Consider the following 8,583-nt stretch of genomic DNA (forward strand, 5'->3'; position numbering starts at 1 on the left):
GTCTCACCAGGGCGGTGTTTGGGTCTCACCAGGGCGGTGTTTGGGTCTCACCAGGGCGGTGTTTGGGTCTCACCAGGGCGGTGTTTGGGTCTCACCAGGGCTGTGTTTGGGTCTAACCAGGGCTGTGTTTGAGTCTCATTAGGGCTGCATTTGGGTCTCGCCAGGGCTGTGTTTGGGACTCACCAGGGCTGCGTTTGGGTCTCACCAGGGCATACAAATTATATATATTAACATTGTGTAAATGGTGAGATTTGCAATGTGGATGACAAATATGTGGGGTGAATCAAGACAACTGCATTCTTTCATTTATGTGACCAGTCTTTACTTCCGTCACGTATGAATGCAAACAGAAAGGAATGTTTAACAAGCCTTCTATAACTAATCTGGTAATTAAGAACAAATGACATATCTGCTCATCATGTGATTGCTACTTTCTAAATATAGAGTTAAAATACTAGTGAAAAAATGTGTCATTGACTTTCTAAATGCAATTAATGTGACACTAGAGAAAACAAGCTTATGGTGTAGAGTAACTTTTTTCATATCATAGTACGTTTGTGACAAGTTTACCAGCAGACATGTATTTTATCACAGATCATTTTGAAAAAGAAATATCAAACACTGATAAGGCTACAGATGGGTAGTAATATTCAGATTTGCTTCCTATTGCCCTGGACTCTATTTAGACAGCAGACATGCAGACTTAAGCTGACCATACATTGTTAGATTTTTCATATGAACGATAATAAGAAAAATCTTGTCAGGGCATCCGATAATGCCATCAGAGACATGTAGAATGTCATTTGAAATTTTGTTTCATTTTAACATTCACTTTGGGAACGACATTCAGAAACATTTGCAGGGTCAATGGATTGCAAATTGTGTGTTAATAGACCCTGTGTGGTCTTGAAACTTTGCTTTGTCTGACACTATCAATGAACATCTATAAAGGCATTATTGGTTGAAGATCCTTGGTGTGCTGGTGACATATTTATTTGTTTATAAATAGACCCCATAATGTTGCAATTATGTGACCCAGTGCTGCCTAAAATATAGTACACAGCAGAATGTAAATAGAAAAGTTGCCCTGCCATTTACTAAAAATGGTTACTTACCAGTCTTTACTGGGAGTTACTGGGCAGTTACTGGGAGTAGAACGCTGATTGTTACCTGTGTCTTTTAAAGGGCAGCCATGGTGCTTTCTGTGGTCTTTTTTTTTTTTTTCCATAGCTGAAATGTTGCTGCATCAAAGTGTGAAGTATGAACAGTCTACTGGATCCTGAAACACTGGACAATCTTCTGGTGATTCTCCATTGGTTGGTGGAATCTGTGTTGAGGTTCTTCTCAAGTTACAGTGAATAGATGATAACAGTGAGTTGTGGGGATTATTGTTGTTGGACTTTTTTATGGTATGCTAATCTCATTTATAGATACAAGTGAAAAAAATACACACATATTTACTATTTGCCATTCATTTCCAGACACAGGTTTTAAACATTTGTCTTTGAAGATTACACTGCATTTCAAAAGCCAAGCAAGCCCAATATTGTACCATTGCTTTGAAGGCTTTGAACACAGTTTTCTTATCACCCCTTATTACAAATCTCCAAATCTGACATCTTTCTGCCCTGTCCTGGTGACATCATGTGTGCCAATAGGTGAGGCATTGTCAGCGGCACAGAAAGTGAGGGGAAATATCCCCAGCAGGAAAAAAGAGAGATCTGACAGATTTGCATGCTGTAGTGTTAGGAGTAGTTATGATTGCAGTGTAGATCTTCTGATATCATTGGCACTTTAAAGCGAAACCTGTGGCCAGATCATGCACAGTAAAGAACTTACATATCTTTTAAAACAAGCCCTCATTTAACTTTGTATATACTGTATAAGGATTGTGGAGAAATTGTATTTTTAAAGTTTACAACACAGTTATTGAATTCTTAGCTGTAAAATCAAAGTAGAAAACTCTGCACCCGGGGTCAGTAATTTATGTGCGTAGGCATGCAAACACATGTAAAAACGTGCATGCATACATGCTGGATCTGAAGACTGAGTTTAGAGGTATGGAAAAAGAAATTTATGGATGTGAAAGCTGTATTGACATTTAAACATTATGTAAGAAAGTAAGTTAAGGGCCAATAGAACTCATTCACATGACCATTTTAGGCTGTACACTTCCAGAACAGTGTATTTCTGGGGTGGATATGATCAGGTACTTCTGCTTAGCTCTGACCGCTCAGCCTGTACAAGTCAATAACAGGCTGAAAGGTTCCACAGTAGTCCACTTGTATTTTCACATGGAGCGAATACCTGCAGTTTGGGACAGATACGCAGCCCAGGATGCTGACAGTCTGCATACAGGGATGCTTATGGGAACAGCTTGTCAATAATCTGTACAGACTTCCTGTCTGCAGCTGAGCATAAACATTTAGCCATACCCGCTTCAAAAAAACACATTTTGCTGGATGGAGTACAGTCATGAATGGCCATGTGAATGAGGCTTTACATGCATTTTACACGCAGGATTTTTCTGCCTTTGAGATCCTACGTAGATATCAGTAATGAGTTACGGTTGTGTGCATGAGCAGGGCAGGATTTCCCACAAGGCCAACCGAGGCCTGGCCTCGGGCAGCAGGGAGTAGAGGGGCAGCAGGGGGTGGAATTCCTATCTCCCGACGCTCAGTACATGCAGTTCTGGGCACAGGGCGGGTAGTGGTTTTCTACATTTTAGCCCTGCTTTGGGCAAGCAGGGCTAAATGTACAGTGGGGAAGCCGCCGCTTGTTTTGTTGCTGAGGTCACTTGTATGCAGCCTGCATTAAGGAACCTAACATTGGGGCAGCAGAGAGAGTAAATTTGGCCCTGTGCATGAGCCCTAAGCTGTTAGAAATTTGCTGAAACGTGGCTCAAGTGTTTGTTGTAATCTTTGAGTATACTTGAGAATGAATTGCTGCACAGTAAAAGCAGCTAGAGGTCAGTGATGGCTTGTGTTCAAGCTCTTTTACTGCTTGTTAGGAATATGTTAATAGTTTTATGTCCAAACACTAGACATTTCCACTTTAAGAACAAACAGAATGATTTTGTTAGCACTGGTTCGGGTTAACATGCTGTTAGATAAACATTTTCTTTTCTTCCATTTTTTCCTTTTTGGTCTGAGTTTTGAAGTGAAAAAATTAATATGTCAGCTGGGTTTACCACCTTAAGTATGCAGTGGCCCTGGGATTAGGAAAGTATGGTCCACAATACAAGACATGACATGAAAGCAAATATACTGCTCTATCAGCTGACAGCAAATCATACCGTTGTATACCCATGCTTTATTTACTGTTAAGTGTTCATGACATTTAATATATATTATGCATGAATGAGATGTATACTTTCATCTTATAGTTTTCCATTTGCAATATAACTTGTAACTGAGCCCTGGATGACCATTGTGTTATAGCTTATACTAAAACGTTCAATAGTACAATTTTCTATTCTCTGCTGTCCACTTTACATGTGCAATTAATTTTTTCCAGGACATTCTCCGGCTACCTTCCTGACTCTTGCAGATTATTTATGTAGTAATGAAATCAGGCTTAAAGCCAAACTCTAACCGAACAGGTAAATACACTATTTAAATACTGTACATATGGGAATTGTCTTTCCTTTCAGAGGATTTGTAATTCTGTTCACTTGGGGTTGTATTCATAAACAATTTGCAGAGTCATTCATCCTGTGAAACTCGGCGAATGTTCATTCTGTGTGAAAGGAGGCAAAAAAACAAGTATTTTTTCTTAGTCGAATGTAAAATAGGAAAACTTTCACATTATGACCCCTAGATGGAGTTTGGGAGCGCATAAACTAAATAATTATAATTTTTACTTGTACTAGTATTTATTTCCATGTAAAGTACAGGCACAGATCGTTCAGCAAGCTGGCATGCCACCTCACCGCCCACCCGAGTACTGACACATTTCTGGGGCCATGAATCCTTATTCTGGCTGTGAGCCTGGTAGCTACAGGTTCTGAGGAAGGGGGCATGCCCAAGAAAACGCGTCAACCGCTAGTACACGGGCCGGCAGTGAGTCAGCAAGCCAGCAAGCCAGCTTGCTGCACGATCGGCACCTGTACTTTACATGGAAACAGGTTTATGTACCCCTGGTGGATTGAAACTGGAGATTATTGTTGTACTCCTATTTGGCTTTTATTGTGAGTGCATTACTGCTTTTATATATTGGTGTAATAAACAGTGCTTCACACATTTTGGGCACTCTGTGCTTCTGTCTTCCAGGTGTAAGGCTTCAGTCTACTTTTCCATTTATTTTAAAGTGTAGTTCCACTTTTGCAGTCAAATTAGAAGAAAGCCCCAATATATGTTTATTATGTATTACCAGTCATACAGCATTCCTAGAAATATTTAAAGCAAAACTCCGGGCAAAAGTGTTCTTAACACTTGCAGTGAGGCTACCCCCCGCCCCCCCGAACTGCAATGGTTAAGTGATCGTTTTTGTCTAGGTGCCCTTAGACCGGTCCCTGGAGCCTCTCTCCCCTTCCACTGCAGCAGTCTAAGGATCCTTGAGTCACCATGTTCTATATACTGTGCATAGGATGTGAGGATGCTGAGAGACATACTATCACTGCAGCAGAGGAGGAGACAGGCTTCAGGGACAAAAGTTTTTTTTTTTATGGGGGGGTGGGGGGTTTGCACCTAGACAAAAATGAACACTTAACTCTTGCAGTGCAGAGTTCTGCTTCAAGAATAAATATACTTACCTTTTAGAGATTTCTTTAGAGCAGGCCTTTGGGCACTGCAAGCTACTCTAAATGATTTAAAAGTGATTCTGTCCCCATACAAAGACTGGGGAGCATACATTAACATACAATGCAGAAGCCAAGCTTTCAAGGCTTTAACCCTTTGTTAGGACAGACAGTGTTCAAATAAAGTTGACAACTGATAATGAGATCTGTTAGCACAGTACATAAAGGATAAACATAACTTCCCACAGCTCCCTCCTTAAAAAAAGAACAATGGCCCAACCTTTCTTTGCCATAGTTCTCTTTAGGGTCACAGGAGGACATTTACTACGTCTCAAACTCAGCATGTGTATATATATATGCAGACAGCGCAGACCGTGCTGCGGCCGGGAAAGATCCCTACAATATTGTCGGGATCCATCCTGCCATCTGATTTACAGCTGGCTCTGCCTCTCTAGAGGTAGAGCCAGCTGTGCCATCACCCTCCCCATCTGTCTCTCCAGTTAGCGCTGGAGGAACGGAGAGGAGAGGGGGGAATCCTTGACAGTTGCCGCTCTCTGCAGGGAGAAGATTGTGAACCGAGCAATTAGCAATATTCAATTGCTTAGTGCTCAATCAAAAGAGCTCATGTGTAACAGCTTCAGGTTCACCCTTCCACGGCTCTAATTATGGGGGGAATGTATTTCACTCTCCCCATAATTCTCCTTTAACATTACATAGAGGGGAAGCTAGGTTGGATTTTAGGGCAAGTAAAAAGCACTTAAAAATATAAGCAGACATTTATTTATTTTTAAACAATATGTTATGTGAATGGGAACACATAGCAAATATAAAGTAGGTGTTATTCCAATTTGGTTGCAAAAGTGGAAACTCTTTTTAAGTACTAAAAGCCCTGTGCTGAGGAGTACCCGCTGCTGATTTTCTGTGTAAAAATATACTATTACAAGAAAACTAATGTACTAGTGTGGACTGACTTCTCGGGGTACTGGGGTGATCTAAAATTTACTTAAAGAGGAACTTCACCCTGCCCCCAAAAAATACAACTATACATGTTTCATAGAATACATGTGTCCCCTACCACTCTTTTTTCTATGCTGCATAAATATAGTTACGAGCCCAGCAGATCTAGCATAGTCATCTTTTCCACCACTGCTCTCCTCCTACAGGTCCTATTCGGTGTGTGCCGCCATCTTCCTCTTGTATGTCATCAATGGTGGCTGTCTCTTCCAGGTTCTTGCAGCCGGCCCCCTGATGACATATGCTGCTGCACATGCACACTGTGTTCTAGATTGACTGAAGTCTCATGGGATGCATGACTTGGTTTTCATAGGAGGTTGCGGAAATTTAGGGTTACATCATTCTCAGTGAGAAAGGGATGAGCTTCAGCTGGGTTTTTTTTTAAACTATAAAAAATATATAAAAATATTTTCAATTGTGTTACTGGAGGGGGTAAGAACCAATATAATGTAAAGAAGAATAGGAAAGTGAAGGTCTGCTTTAAGCAGGCACCCCAATGTGTTTAAAATATGACTCTGCAACCAGTTTTTGAAAAGTTATCAAGTGTACAGGTTTGCTTTATCGTCATTATTATAATAAATATTTATTTTCATCCATATTTTCTCTTTGAATAATAAGGATCCTCTAATATGGTAGTTGGCTCTTCACAATACAGCAACTATATACGGTTTATTTTATTTATACAGCCGCAGAAAGCTTATATTGGCATCCCTTAAGGTAGAGAAACAAACATAATATTAAGCTACTACAGGCAACTTCCAAAGGAAACAACGCACATATTAACTGGTTTTAGCATGAATAGGTGACATTTCCACCAGAATAATATACATGTAATGGCTTGCTTATTACTTGGCACACTGAGACACATTTTAGTGATTGACCTTTCAAATTGTTGGTTCCTGGGAAAACCATTGATTTTGGATCAGATAAAACAATCTCTATAGTAAATGTGTGTTGTTTAGATGTGATAATAATCTCACTGCTTACTTGCATTACCCTGTTTGTTAAACTGTTTTTTTTTTTTCACAGCAGCTTGCTTGTAGGATCCTAGGAGGCCATTTATACCTCTAAACGTTAAACAACTGATACACAATAATGGTTTGTCAAGTTTGTTATATGGTAGGTGATTTGAAGCAGATGTATAAAATGCCTTTAAACATTTTTTTCCATGCTGAGAAAATTGGAGAAGAGTGGGAATGTTAAAACATTAAGAGAATTATAAGATCACAAGCCCCCTTTGCTACCATTGTGTAACATTCATTGAGCAGTTCTTCCTATGGCTGACTGGAGACACATTATCTTGCATAATGGTATTTTAAATCATGTGTGAGCATTACTTTGTTTCTTACATAGTGCAGCTTTCACACAATTGCCATGAGTCATTTTGTAACTATTTTACTTAGAAGGAATTACATAGGTTGCGATACAACAGTATCAACATTATCCCCAACAATCTTGACTGAGTGATTCATTTTACTTAGCACAACGCTCCTGTGCAACAAAACACTAATGCATCAATAAATCATTGTGCTCGATGTATTAGCATTCATAAAATGCATTGCACCAAAACTGACTGTAACAAGGATACTGTCAGAAGTTTTAGACTTGTAGCTGAACGCATAATTTTAATTGTTTTTCTCTGTTTGTTTGTGCTGGAACTTATTTCAATGGTTAAAGCTGGTCTGTGTTCTGCAGCACAAAAATAGTCATCTTTCTCTTTTTTTTCTTCTTCTTCTAATGTCCTGTAGAATCTTGGATGGAATGTTCATGATCTGTTTATAAAAGCAGAAATACCTTATATATGCCAATGCTAAATTCCCTGTTTGTGTGCTCCATAAAAGGAATGAGATTAATCAATAATGGAAACAGAAATTGTGTGTTCCAGCTGGCTTGGGTTTTCTTTCCCACTTATGATTCCAGATGCCCATTTTATACCCAGAGGGTGCTAGTATGCAGTGCTTATAGCTCCCAGGTCTATACATTTCCTATAAGACCTGTGTGAATGTCTAAATATATTTTGTTAGTCTTTTAATAACTAAAACCCCAGCCAGCACTAATATTAATGCAACATTAGTCAGGATAGAAATAGTTGCTAGAATAAATAGCAAACCACAAGTGCACAAGTTTGGGCAGATATCTTTATTTATTATAATAGTAAAAAGTATCCAAATGCATTTACAATGCAAGTAGGCTTTCAAAACACGCTGCAAGCTGGAAGATGTGCTGGCCGATATAAGTACTTTGCAGCTCAGTTTGCCTGCAACAGAGAAGGAGTCTCAAAGCAACCCCAAGCTACCATTGTCAATGCCAGAAAGAACAGCTCACTTATAGTCTTGGGAACACCTCAGCTCCATTCCAGGCACCTGCATATAGGAAGCTGCCAGTAATGCATTTCAGGGGCACATTCCTTTATCAGAGTGAAAATCATCACTAAGCTTACCTAGGATCAGATTATACTTGAGCTGATTTACTGATGGAGTCAGTTTGTTTAATGTGTTCACTTCAAGTGCCTTGTCTTGTCCAGGGAACTTTAAAAAGAAATGTGTAAATGGGGATTATTCACATTTGAATAGTTCTATATTTTGAAAAGGATATTTGGAAGTGTGAAAAAGCGCTGGACCTGTGTGGTATTCTCTTGGCATTTCTCATCCAACAGTAGTTAAGTGATTTGACTATATATGCGATCTGCTTGAGGGTGCATTCACACCGGAATCAGAGCCGAAAACGCGGAGGTACTTTGACTTGAGTTTGCATAGTCCATTGACATCTGTTGGGTTTTTTTTTTTTGGGGGGGGGGGGGTTTTTGGGCCTTTTTGTGGCGGGCCTTAGAC

This window comes from Nanorana parkeri, unplaced genomic scaffold (assembly GCF_000935625.1).
Source record: "Nanorana parkeri isolate BGI_ZX_2015 unplaced genomic scaffold, ASM93562v1 scaffold1305, whole genome shotgun sequence".
NCBI classification, from domain to species: domain Eukaryota; kingdom Metazoa; phylum Chordata; class Amphibia; order Anura; family Dicroglossidae; genus Nanorana; species Nanorana parkeri.